The sequence below is a fragment of the Rhinolophus hipposideros genome (genome assembly GCF_964194185.1).
Source record: "Rhinolophus hipposideros genome assembly, chromosome: 13".
In the NCBI taxonomy this organism is placed as follows: domain Eukaryota; kingdom Metazoa; phylum Chordata; class Mammalia; order Chiroptera; family Rhinolophidae; genus Rhinolophus; species Rhinolophus hipposideros.
Window position 1 is genome coordinate 1,261,953 of NC_138059.1, and position 13,398 is coordinate 1,275,350.

General features: G+C 64.7%; 1 protein-coding gene across 3 annotated transcripts in view; it reads right to left on the reverse strand.

The window, feature by feature from the left end:
• Positions 1-11,735, reverse strand: part of ADGRB1 (adhesion G protein-coupled receptor B1) — a 74,209-nt gene extending 62,474 nt beyond the window's left edge. For all 3 annotated transcript variants that reach the window (XM_081069906.1, XM_081069905.1, XM_081069904.1), the window contains exon 1: positions 11,571-11,735. The gene's annotated coding sequence lies outside the window, so the exon portion shown is untranslated. The remainder of the gene's footprint in view (positions 1-11,570) is intronic.
• Positions 11,736-13,398: the final 1,663 nt, after the last annotated feature.

The window sequence follows — 13,398 nt, forward strand, 5'->3', positions numbered from 1 at the left end:
GCCAGGGAGACGGGAGACTCCTCCTTTACCCAGGCCTGAGCAGGGTGTGTTGGGCAGTGCCAGGCCAGGGCACAGGCCACGGGGACCCTGCCAGCAGCCTGGCATAGCTCCTGAGGGCTCTGGGCCTGCTGCCTGCCCACTCACCCAGTCTCGGCCATAGTGGCCACCCATCCCCGTGGGCCTCCGTAACTGTCTATGAGCCCCTGGGGGGAAGGAGGCCTGGCTCTCTCTCCCGGCCCTCCCCTCCCCTCAGTCTCCTTTCTCTATGACCTCCCCCTCTCCTGTGCCCCCTGCAGACCTGACAAGAAGGGAAGTGGGACATAGGGAGCAGAGGAGCACGGTCACTGCAGCCATCCCCCAGCCTCTGGCGGTCCCGCAGCACCTCTAAGCCTCGCCCAGGGTCGGTAGCAGAGACCCCTCCTCAAAGCAGGAGTGACCAGTTCTTTGAGAGGTGTGGGAGTGGGGGTCCGACCCCGGTCCTAGGCTGTAACAGACATCCACCCACCTCCTCCTTGGTCCCCACCTGTCACTGCAGCCTCTCAGCCCCCCAACTCCCAGCCGTGCTCCCCTGCCCTCTCAGGCCCTGCACCTTCAGGTGGGGAGGGATGGGGCATAGAGTGTCCTGGAGCCGCCAGAGTCCAGCAGGGCCTGCACTGACCCCTCCTTTGCGAAGCTGGAGCTATTACCCCCCACGCCTATTTCAGGATGGGAAAACTGAGGCTCAGAAGTGGTAAGGACTTACCCAAGGTCATAGTGCGGGGGCTGGAGACCCCACATTTAAAGCCTCAGACTGACCCCAACCTTGTGCCACTGGCATCACTCCCTGCTCCTGCTGCACACATCCTGGGACAGGAAGGCCACTCGGGCCCGTGGGGAGCCGGGACATGGAGGCCCCCAGGCCAGTGCTTGTATCCCGACCCGCAGCAGCTGAGCTGGCCGGCCAGGAGAGGAGAGCGGCAGCCAGTGCCCAGAGCCGCCTGGCCTCCTGGTGCCAGGGCCTCCACTCTGCTGACCGTGCACACACCAGCCACCTGCCCACAGGGACTCGCTGCTTCTTGCTGCCTGGGCCCAGCTGGCCGGCGACACAACATAGGCCACTGCTCTGCAGTCCCCTCCCAGCGTCCTTGCTGTGTGGGCCTTGGACACGGAGCAGGGAGCTGCGCAGGCCGAGCTCGGAGGCCTGGACTCCGGCTGCCCCTCACGGCTGCGTGACCTCGATTAAGTCCCTTGCCTCCCAGCCTCAGTTTCCCCACCTGTCAAACGGAGACCAAGACTCTGGAGTGAGCCTCCAACAGGCTCCTGGGGCCAGAAGACAGCCTACAAGTGCCCACTCCTGGGGTTCTCATACAGGGTTCTTTGGAGCCCTGGGGTCCCACTGGGGAGACCACCAGGCCCCCAGGGAGCCAGGGCTGGGAGGGGAGCAGTGGGACTGAGCTGACTTCCTGGCACCCTGTAGGACGTTTCTGACTTGAACCACAGTCATGCCCTGGCTCTGCTGGCCAGAGGCTGTCCCAGCCACGACCCTGAGCACCTAGCCCTGCCTCTTCTGGCTGGGTCACAGAGCAGAACTGGGCTGGAGGCCCAGATTGTCAGTGCAGACGGTTCCTCCAACTGCCAGCAGTCACTCAGCCTCCACCTGCCCACACCCCACTCCCCTGCCCCCAACAGACCCACAGGTCCCCTGCAGCGGGCTGAGGCTCCTTCACCCCCAGTAACTGCTCGCCTGATACCCTCCAGAAAGGCCTTGGGTCAGCGGCTCAGAGGCCGCTCTGGGCCTTCTCACCACCGAGGCAGGCTCAGGTGGGCAGAGAGCTGGGCGGGCTGGGGGTACATGAGTGTCAGGCCCCAGGTCATGCAGCCGTGGGGTGGCGACCAGTGTGGAGTCTATTCCAGGCCTGGGCGATTGGATCCGAGATGGGGTAGGGGCATGCAGAGGAGGTCCTGACCCCAGTTGGCACCTGGGGTGGTCTCCTGCAGGGGGCAGTGCCTGGGAGGGGTCTTAGGATTGGGGAGCAGGGTCCCTCTGACTGCGGGGGGTGCGGGCAGCTGGGGAGAGCTGGGAGGAGGTGGCATCTGGGTCAGGAAGGCGGTTAGAGAGGAGACAGCATCATGGAGATAACAGGCTTCCAGCTTGGGCACGTAGGTGACGGGTGGTGGGAGCCCTCCCTGAGGTAGGGAGAGCACACGTGTGTGCTCACGTGTGTGCGCAAGTCCATGCATGTCCATGTATGTGCCTTTGTGTGTATATGTGTGTGCATGCACGTGTCAGTGTGTGCGAATACATGTGTAGCATGTTTGTCCAAGGTCACACGGCAGGAGGAGAGCCAGGCTTAGCCTAACAAGGATGTGGGGGGCAGCAGGCCCTGCTGGAAAGGACCATTCAGGGAGAGCCCAGAGGCCAGGCTGGAGCCCTGAGGAGCCCGCGGCAGGGCCTCAGAGGAGGAGGTCCTGGCTGAGTGGGCAGCAGGCTGCATCCCAGGTGCCCTGTGTGCGTGGCACCGCGGGTCGGCTCCCCTCGGCCACAGCCAGTACCAAGGCCTCCGCGGGGTCAGAACTCTCCGCACCTGCTCGCCAAAGGTGAGGGCTGCAAGAGGCTGGTGGGTGCTGACCCCGGGGCTGGGGGTCCATGAGTCACTGCTCATTCACCCATAAGTTCTCACAGGGTGACTGTCTCCTCTCCCAAACCACAGGCTGCTTGTCTGGTGGTTGGTTCCCCATACCCAGGTCTGGGTCATTGCAGCTTTCCACGGCCACGGCCCCTCTTAAGCTCCCAAGGATAATGAGCGCCCAAGCTCCCTGGGGACCCGCCTCTCCTTTCACCTTCTCAGGGCCAAACTGCGCTTGCTTCCAGGAAATTCTTCCTGGTGTCCTGCCCCCATGCCTTTGGCCAGTGTCACTCTGTTCCTGCCACACGGCTTCCCACAGCCTGCAGAGTGGCCTTTAGGTGAGGGGTGGGCGCAGTGAGCATGGTGACGGGTGGAGGCTACCAGAGACAGGAGGGGGTGACAGTGGAGGTGGGGGACCTGAGTGCCAGCCACGCCAGGTAGGGACGAGGAGCTGGGAGTGATGTTAAGGAGAAAGGGTGACAATAACTGTCATTTACCGACCGCTGACCGCACACCAGGGATGGGTCTGAGATCTTTTGAGACCCCCACCCCACGCCTTGTTCATCTCACGGCCTCGCCACGAGGCAGGGGGAGCAGCAACCCCACATCACGGCTCACAGAGTCACAAGCAGCCGAGGGTGCTGTGCCCACTTCCCATCTGTCCCAGACGAATCCACGCTCATGCAGACTGCTGTACCCTTGCCCCCCAGTCAGAAGCCCTGGTGCCTCGGTTTCCCTGCCGACAACGAAGGGCAGGGCTGGGGCTGCCCCTCGTGCTCCAGCCTCACCTCAGTGCATGCCGTCTGAGCCTCCTCCCCAGGCCCAGCCTCCACAAGCCCTCCCCACCCACCCCAGGCCACCAATGGCATCCCCAGACACCAGCCACAAAAGGCACTCTGTTGTCCTGCCTGGCCCTCTGAACAGTGCCTGCCTGTGTGTCCTGGGAAAAGGCTGCACTGGGGGAGGGGCGCGGTGGGCACCCATGGCACTGAGGACAGCCCAGGGGCTGGCGGGCGGGTGGGTGGGGGCTGGGAGAGCAAGGAGAGGCCACCTGGGGTACCCGACCACCACAGCCCATGGCAGCCTGCCCTCCCGGCTCAGGGTGCCCCATGGGCCACACAGATGCCTCCTGGCTGTGGCAGGCTGGGCAGCCTGGCAGGCAGAGGCAGTTCCGGCAGGGACCCCTGACACAGGGACCCCTGACACAGGGACCCCTGAGTGGTCTCAGGGGCTTGGGGCCACGAGGAGAGGTCAGGAAAGCTGGGCAGGCCTCCTTCTGTGAGCACAGAGCCAGGCGGGTCCTGGGAGAGCCAGCCTTCCCTCCCCGTGGCCACTATCTAGCCCCACCCTCAGTGCCTGCCGTCCATGGCCCAGTGACCACTGTGGCTGGCTGCGGGGCATCTTGGGCTGGCCCTAAGGAGCCCCCGGGTCTTATTCCACTCACAGCAAAGACACGGGGGCGGACCAATGAGGTGTCCCGTGGAGCTGGCAGGGAATCCCGGGCAGGGTTGGGTTACTAACAGGCCCCTGAGAGGTGCACTAGCCCCCCACACCTGCCAGGCCTAGCCCCACGGAGGGCCTCCTTCTCCTGCCTGCTGAGCCCAGGGGCCGTGGGGGAATCTGGCCAGAAGCCAGACAGAACTGCCCAGGAGGAGACCCACCGGAAAGCACACTGCTGGGGGCCGTGGGGAGGGGCCTTGTCCGGGGCCGGCTGTCCCAGGCCGCCCTGCTCAGACCCTCACCTGCCCCCCCACCCACAGACTGGGGGCCGTGGGGAGGGGCCTCGTCCGGGGCTGGCTGTCCCAGGCCGCCCTGCTCAGACCCTCACCTGCTCCCCCATCCACAGACTGGGGGCCGTGGGGAGGGGCCTTGTCCGGGGCCGGCTGTCGCAGGCCGCCCTGCTCAGACCCTCACCTGCCCCCCCACCCACAGACGGCTTGGTACCACCTCTGTTTCACAAAGGAGGCAGACAGCCTGAGCGGCTGCCACCCATTGCCCCAGACCACCTGGCCCCGGGTCAATGGCCAGCTCTCTGACGGGCCTTGGAGGCTCTAAGCCTCATCACACCTCCTCTCGCCCAGGACCTGGTTACCCCAAACCACCTGCAGGCCTTGAAGACACTCCAGCTCCTGGGCCTTTGCTTCAGCCGTGCCCCCCGTTGGGCTGCCTCTGCTGCCACTGCCTGGCACATACTCACTCATCTCAGGACACAGGGCAAGGCGCTGCCCGAGAAAGCCTCCCCAAGCCTACAGGGACTCCCAAGAGAGGATGTGCCCTCCCGGTGCTCCCACTGTGTCCTGCACCCCAAGAATGCATGCACATGCACGTGCACACACACAGACATGCACATGCGTGCATTTCTATGTGCAACACATGCTTGCAGCCATGCACATGATACACTCGCATGCAGACACGCTCCCCTGGAAAGAGCCCCAAGTGGGGACAGTGATAGCATCAGTCCCATGGGACTCCGGAGGAGGGGAGGCTTCTGGAATCTGGGTGTCACATGTCATTGAGCTTTCCTCTCATGTCCCCCCATTTGGTGCCCTAAGACAGATGCTCTGCTGCAGTGCTTGCCCAGCTGCCAGCCCACGAGACGCTCCCAGCCACACACCACACCACACCAGGATCTGAGGTCCCCAAAAGGAGGGGCTCGTCCAAGGTCACCTGCCCAAGGTCACATGGAGAAAGCATGGAGACAAGGTTGGAAGAAGCCTTCAGGAAGGGGTCCGGCTACTTGGCTGGGCCCTGGGGCTGCCCTGGGAGGGATGAGGTCCCAGGGGGCAGGACGCCACACTGTTCATGTGCCACACTGACAGGTCAGGCTTGGTGGGTAGAGACAGCCAGGTCCTGACAGCATGGGCAGAGATGAGAAGAGACAGGCACTACTGAGGACGGCTGTGTGTCATGGAACCCAGGTCCCCTCCGGAGGAATGGTGCAGGACTGACCATTCTAAGAGGGAGGGAGGGCAGGCATGCTGTCCCAGTCTTCAGGGGAATGGAGGCCCCCCCAGCTGGAGGCTGTCCCTTGGAGATCAGGCCCCAACCTGGGCCTCCCAACACCCATGGAGTGCCTCTGTCAGGGATGGCTGAGAAGAGGGGAACAACGGAGTGTGGAGCTGGGTCTCAGGGCCACTATCAACCCCACCCCTCGTTCTGGATGGCGATGGGGTAGGCAGCTGGCCTCAACCCAGGGCAGGACTGTGGAGCCCACGGCTGGGACGGGCGGGCACGGAGGACTGTGTGCGTGTGTACGTACAGTGTAGGAGCGAGTGTAAGTGTCCCAGGACGAGTGTGTCTGTGGGATTGTGTGCACATGCAGTCTGTGAGTGGCCAGTGTGCACGTTTGTGAGTGTGTGTGCTGTTGTGGAGAAGAAGGTACGGCCTGGGGACAGGGCAGTGCGCTGGCAGAGGACGCTCTCTCCCTCTCACCGAGTCCTGCTCCTTTCCACTCAGGTTCTGAAGTCACACATTCCTCAGGGGACAGGATGTGCCCCCAGCCAAACTGGGTCCTCGCGAAAACTTGCCCTCCACAGCACACCCCCCCAGACGCGGCACTCTCTGGTTCAGGGCACACTCAGGCAGGGCAGAAGGACCCCAAGTATCACCCAGTCACTGGTCAACGTCACCTTGCCAGGCAGGAGGGCAGTTCCTGTCGGTCTGGGGGTGGGCGGGGTGGGGGGCTCTGGGCCCTGGGAGAGTGAGTCAGTATTAATGGGTGGCGGACAGACTTTCGGGGATGGGGCCAGGGGCTTTGTGTACTCCCTCCACCCCCACCCAGGTTTGGCTTAGTGGCAGGGCCCCGCCACCTCTGTATGACCCTGCAGAGCTCCAAGGCCCTGCTGCCCCTCACCGCAGGGTCCCCACCTCCCCTCCACTCCCCTGCCTCTTCACCACCTGAGGGAGCCTCAGCTCACTTCTCAGCCAAGTCAGCACCCCCAAACCAGCCTCAGAGCCCGACTCTGGCCGCCTGTCCTGGGGGCCTCTCCTGGCCTCTGGCAGTGGTGGGCTGGGATCCCACAGTGACCCACCAGGGCCAAGCAGGCCACAGGGACCCCATCTGAAGGAGCCCTCAAGGGCGCCCACAGAGCCACATGGGCAGGAAGACGGTGGTGGGACCAGCATAACGATGAAGACGACAGGGTTGCTGAGGGGCTGGTGGAGGGTGCTGGGGGCCATGGGCGTGGGGGTGAGATGACATGGGGGGGTGGGGTGGGGTGGGGTGGGGTGAGCCAGGTGCCCATGGGCACACAGAACACTTCCCTTTGTCTAAACCACTTACAGGACAGAGACACAGGATTGTGCTTGTGGAGGCACAGAACATTCTGGAAGGACAAGGGCACCAGTAACGGGGTGACACAGGATGGGGGGCCTGGGGTCTGGGGTGGAAGGGGACTCCTTTTGCACTCTAACCCTTTGGTGCCAACCCCAGCACTTGCCACTTTTTTAATTAATAGAAATGAGTTCATCTGAAAAAGATGGGTGGGGATGGGGGCGCAGAGCAGGACATAAGGGCCCCTTCCGAGCCTCTTTGTACTTTACCCCCAGCTCTAGTCCTGTGTACCCCAGACAGCGACAGCGTCCCCACCTACAGCCGAGGAGACAGGTGCAGGGAAGGTGCAAGGAAGGTGCTGTGAGATCTCCTGCCAGAACCGAGATCTGCACCCAGGGTTTACTTTTAGCTGCATCTATGGGTTTTAGGGTCTCCTGTGGGGGAGGGGATTCACACCCCTGTCACCGGCACTATACTGAGTTCCAGGCGTCAGAGTTCCCAATGAAGCTGTTACCCTCTCAGGCCTCACTTTTCCCAGTAACTGTAATGGGCAGTGGTGGGAGGAGGGGTCCTCCCATGCCTTGCCAGGCCTGCCGTCCCACAGAGGTGGACCTCTGCAGGGGCCCAGATCTGGACAGTGGCTCACTGTTGTGCTCTGCCTGCCTCCCTCTTCTTCATGGGGCACATGTGCTGCACTGTGCGTCTGCTCGTGTGCCACACTGATGGGGGGTGGGGGGGCAGGTGACCATTCTGTTAGGATGAATAAAGTGTGCAGTGCAGTGCAGGTATGGGTAGGGCAGGCCCGTGGGCATCCCGCCCCCTGCGATCCTGCTGCCCCAGGAGCACCCACCATTTCTCTGGCATGTTCATCAGCTCCTGTTTAAGACCCTCCCATGGCCCCCAGGACATAGCCCGAAGCCTACGGGGCTCTGAGGTCCGTGCCGGCTCCCTCCGAAGCCCTGTCCTGCCAGCCACTCTCCTCTCCGACTCCTGTCTGCTCCTCAAACCTGCACTCTCACCGGCCACAGGCCTTTGCATGGCTGTTCCCTCCATGAACCTCCTGCCCCCTTTTCCGCCACCCCCCACCCACTGCTCTGTGGGTCCCGGTTGAGCTGCCACTTCCTTGTGGAGGCCTCTCAGGAGCAGCACCTCTGGACTCCTGCAGGTGGCTGTCCTCTAGCCCTTGAGCCCATTCACAGAGCTTGTCAGGGCCTCTTTGCTCCCATATTCCCACCAGCCTTGCGGGTGGGGGGACCATGCAGTGCACCCCCAGAGTGTGTACACGTGGGCACCCACATGTTTGGTGTGTATGTGCACGCAGGTTGTGCACAGGGATCCTGGAGTCCTCCATTTACCCAGAAATCACAGCTCTGCCCCATGGCCCAGCTGCAGCAGTGAGGCTGGAGGGTACCAGAGGACAAAGGAAAGAGGGGGTTTGCTGGCACGGATGGAGTTAACAAAACCCTCCAGGCTCTGGAGTCTTCATGGGGGGCTGGAGTTTCACTCCCCGTGGTCCATCTCACAGACAACACAGCCTGGACACGGGAGCTGCCCTCAGGGAAAACGCCGTGCCACTAAACACTGCCATTCACACAAGACCTGTGCCTCGCCACGCACACACATATGGCAGTTTGTACGCCTGCACACACATGCGCGCAGCCTGTGGCCGGACACGCATGTGCGTGCCTGGCACACATGTACTCGTGCACACATGTACACAAACACGCTCCCTCACGCCTGTGCGCAATGCACGGGGCCAGGAGAGTTTGGGAAGACATGGGTGACCGAGGCTTGGGTTGAGCCGCGAGGGACCGGACTTGACAGGGGAGCAGAGGGACCGGCAAGCAGCTGGGGCTGCCCACGCTGGGGCGAGCGCCACAGGCCGCGGAGGAGAGACGGAAGGGGCGGAAGGGGCGGGCGGGGCGGCGGGCGAGCGCGGGCGCCCTCTCCCGGGCATCCGAGGCAGCGCGCCGCCCTCCGCCCTCGGCCTCCGCAGCCCCGCGCCAGCGGCTCGTACCCGGAGCCGGAGACTTCCCCAGGGGGCGGGCTCGGGGGCCCCCAGCGCCCGCTCCAGGAGGCGGGGCCGGCCGGCCAGCCGCGGGGCTACGAGAGGCGGCCCGCAACCCAGGCCGCTCGCCCGGTGCCGCGGCCGTGTCCGCAGGTCCCGAGTTGCCTCGGGACCTTGCCGGCCCGGACTCCGCAGGCCCAGCATGCCGTGGGCCCAGTACATTGGATCCCGGGACGAGGGCCTGGGCCGGAAGGGCTCCGACAGCGTATCCCGCGCCCGGGTTGCACGGATGCGACCACCGAGGTCCGCCAGGGGCCGCAGTCTGCGGGCAAGGGAAGGGACTGGAAGGGCTCGGCAACTTGGCTGCGTCCCCTGCCCGGCCCGGGTCCGGGGGAGTGCGGCGTGATGCCCAGAGCAACGAATCGCCTTATCCGCCCCCGCGCGGGTGCGCGATGGCGACAAGCGCCCTTCTCCAATATCCGAGGCGGCAAACTCCCGGCTCGGGCCCCGCGCACCCTGCCCGTCCGCGGAGCCGCGCGCCTCCTTGGCGCATTCCCGCCCGCTTCGGGGCTCGGTCCCCGCCGCCCGGGCTCCCGGGCTCCAGGGCTCCGGGGCCGGCCTCCGCCTCCCCAGATTCAGGCGCAACAAGTCTGAAAGCAGCGCCCAGGAGCAGCCGTGGAGCCGGGAGGGAAGGCGCCGGGCCCGGCGCGGGGCGCTCCGGGATCCCCGAACACGCGCAATGTCCGCTTCCAGGGACCCGGGTGCAGGGGGCTGCCTCCGCGGGCGGTCCACACCCGCTCCCGAGGCTCCTACTCCGCGCGGGCGGGGACGCGCCCAGGAGCCGCCGCCCCCTCCTACGCCTGCTTGACCTTGCTAGGGTTCTCAAAGCCGGACCCCGCGGCACCCGGGCGTCCGGGCTCAGAGTTTCGCTGCCGCCTGCGGTCAGGAGGGAGCGGCTCCCTCCCTCTACCTCCCTCGCTGCCTCCTCCGCTGCGGGGGTCGCAAAGGAATGTGATGGCTCAGGGCTCTAGAAGACTCGATGGCCGCCTTCCCAGACCCCACACATCGTATATCACCTCCAAGATGTGAAAAGGGACCCCAGCCTCGCGTCCCCCCACCCCCACCCGCGCGGCTGCTGCTGGTCCCGGGCGGAGGCTCTTGCTCCGAGGGGGCGTGTATTTGTGTCCGTGGGGGAGGGCGCCGTAGGTTTCCTTGGATCCCGAGGGTGGGGTGGGAGCGCAGACCTCCCAGCCCCCTCCCCAACACAGAAGCCAAGCGGCTCCTCGCGGGCGAGAGTGCGCGCCCCCTGCCCACCCACACGCCTTCACACCTTTCAACTCGTGGGGAGTTGCGGCTAAGGAATCCTCGCCCCAGACCCGGGGGAATGGGACGTGATGGGAGCGCGCGGAGGGAAAGGGTCCTGGAGGACGGGTGGGATAGGACTCTTGCGGTTCCACCCTGGGTCCCTGCGGTCCAGGAAACTTGGAAGCCCAAAATAAAAGTAAAAAGGGATGGGTGCCCAGAGCCCGGGGTCTGGGTGTCAGGCTGGGCGCTCTCTCTGGGCGGCCTAGGAAGTGACCCAGTAGGAGCCGCCGCGGCTCCGCGGAGAGACCTGGGCTCGCAGCGGCAGCCTCTGAACAGCGATTTTCAGCTCCGCTGCTCCCTCCCAAGGCAGGCCCGAGGTGCGCTCTGCCCTGCTCAGGGGGCCGCGAGGACCGGGCGACAGGGTGCCTGGCCGAGCCAGAGCCCTCAGCCTCCCCGGGAGGCGGCGGGGCCATGTCCATTCCTCTAGGCTGCTCCGAACGAGCGCAGTGGCAGCGGAGGGCCGGGGGCCTCTGCCCGCTGAGAATGGAGACGGAGGAGCGCCCGGCGCCTGGCTCAATGCTGGGCGCGGAGAGGGCCCAGGGCCGACCCAAAGTTCGAAGCGGCTTATCCGCGCGGCCTATCTGAGCGAGTGGAAAAGAATATGAGAAAGGAACGGCCAGGGCGTTTGTATGTGCGTGTGTGTGTCGCTAGGGTAGTCCTTCTCCCAATGTGGGGGTAAGAGAACCTCTGGGGAGTCTCCACCTACCATACCGGGTCAATGGGTGAGGGCTGCCAGGGGGATCCGGGGGCTTCTCGCGCAGCCTTGGGGCTCTGTCCGTGGGGGAAGGACACCTCAGCCTCCAAAATGTCTGTAGGGGCTGTTGGTGTGATTTAGGGGAAGGGGGACACGCGAGGGTGTCTCCTCAGCCTACCTGGGTCTGTGTGTGGCTGTGGGGATCACAGCTGGGGCTCTCTGTATGTGTTGGGGACATCACGGGAACGCCTTCCCTAGCCAGCCTGCCCTGGGTCTGTGCGTGTGATGGCCAGGGGCGCCTCCCCCAGCCCAGCCTGCCAGCCTGGCCAGGCTGTGTGCAGTAGGTCTGGGGAGGTGAGCAGTGTCAGGGGCCTCTCCCACATCCTGGGTCGCGGTGTGGGCTCGCGGAGACCTGCCAGATTCCGTCGCCGCCGCTGGAGGAGCCAGGGGGCGGCGGTGGTGGTGGTGGTGGTGGTGGGGTCCAAACTCCCGAGCTCCGAGCGCGAACCTCGGAGCTGCGAAGCCCCAATCGGCGAAGTTGGGAAGTCCGGGCGCCGCTCCTCCCCGCCCCCCCGCTGCGCCCCCGCTCCCCGCGCCCCCGGCCCCCGGCCCCAGCTGCCTTACCTTCTCCAGCAGCAGCGGCCACGCCGGCGAGGACTTGATCCGGCGAGTTGCAAAGCCCCAGGAGCGCCCCGCGTCGCCGGCGGCCGACCGGAGTGGGGGCGCTCCGCACGCCGCCGCCGCCCCCGGCCCGCTCCAGGCCCAGCGGGACGCCCCCTGGAGCGCCCCCGCCGGCGCGCGCAGGCCCCCTCCCCTCCCCCCGCCCGCTGGAGACCCCCCGGCGCCCGGCAGGTCCGTTCGCCCCGGCTCCGGGCGACGCGGGGCGCGCGGGCCCGGCCAGGACGCGGCGCGGCCGACTGTGCCCCCGGCTCGCCGGCTCCGCGCTCGCTCCGCTGGGGCCGCCGCCAACGCCGCCCGCGCCCGCCGCTCCCTCTCCGGCCGCCGCGCCGCTCCTCTCGCCTGCCCCGCTCCTCTCGCCTTTTTTCCCCTTCCTGAGGGGGGAGGGGGGCGAGCCGAGCCGAGCCGGGGGCGGGGCGGCGCGAGGAGGAGGAGGCCGAGGGCCGCGGGGAGGAGGAGGGGCGGCGGCGAGCTGCTTCCCCCGCCGGGCTGCCGGCGCTCCCCAATCGCTCGCTCTCTGAAACTGGATCCCGAATCGGGAGCCAGAGACCGCATTACGGATTACATCAGGCTTTATACAGCTTCCCGATCACACATTCGAGGGGAGCGCGAGCGGGGGCCGGCTGTGGGGGAGGGGAGCGAGATAAGGGCGCGGGGGGGGGGGCGGATAAAATGCACACACGCGCGCACGCCGAGGAAAGCCCGGCTCCTGCCCCAGGCAGCAGGGAAGCCAGGAGTTGGGGCTCTGCTCTCTGCTTCTTCCAGGAGTCGAGGAGAGGCTGCCTGCTGGCTGGACGATGGGTGGATGGACAGACGGCAGAAGGATGGAGGGAAGTTACAGGGGGTCGTGCATAGACAATGTAGGGGCATGGGAGGATGGGATGGGTGGAAGGATGGATGAGGTAAGTAGGTGTGGATGGAAGGGGTGTGCAGGAGGATGGAGGGATGGACAGATGCCTGCGGTGTTGGATGGAGGATGGGGAGATGGATGGAGGAAAGAGGCAGTGAGGATGGACAGGATAGGCGGGTGCATAAATGGAAGCATGGCATGAGTTGAGGGACAAGGACCCCATCCAAGAGGGTCAGAGGTTGGTAGGGGTGGGAAGGACCAACTAGAGCTGCCCACGTTGGGTTTGTCCAATCCTTCCTCAGGGGGACTCCTGAGAGACACTGAGGGAGGGGCTTGGGAGAAGAGCCAAGAGGAGGTGGGTTTGAAAGTGAGTAGCCTACCAATTTGCCCTAGTAGCTCTCCTTTGTCACCTCCTCCCCTCCTCGTCTTCCACTATCCTCTGACTTGGTGACAGTGAGGACACTCCCATCCCATATTTGGATTTTGTTTTCTAGAAGCTGATGGAGATGGTTCCTTTAGCTGCTTCACCTTCCATCTTCAAGTATTCATCGTCCCTGTTCTTCTAGACCTTTGGCTAGACAGCTACAGGGGGCTTCTCTGCAATGAAATCTAGAATCTCGGAGAATGGCCTCAGGCAAATTACTTCAGGGTCCTTCTCTAGTAGGATGCTTTGGTCTTTCACCCCTTGCTCCTTTTTAATAACTTGTAGTCCACTCTGAATGTAAGATCCTCTTTGCCTCTGCCTGAATAGCCAATACTTTCCACACGGATCATCTCAGCAGTCCACCAATGTCTTTGTTGCCCAGGCCAACATTTGGTCCAACTGTCTGCTTTTCTCCGACTCAGCAGGAGGCTCCATCAGGGTCACTGTCACGGTCAAACATTAATTCACAATCACTGTCACCGTTCTCAACCTCAGTGTCA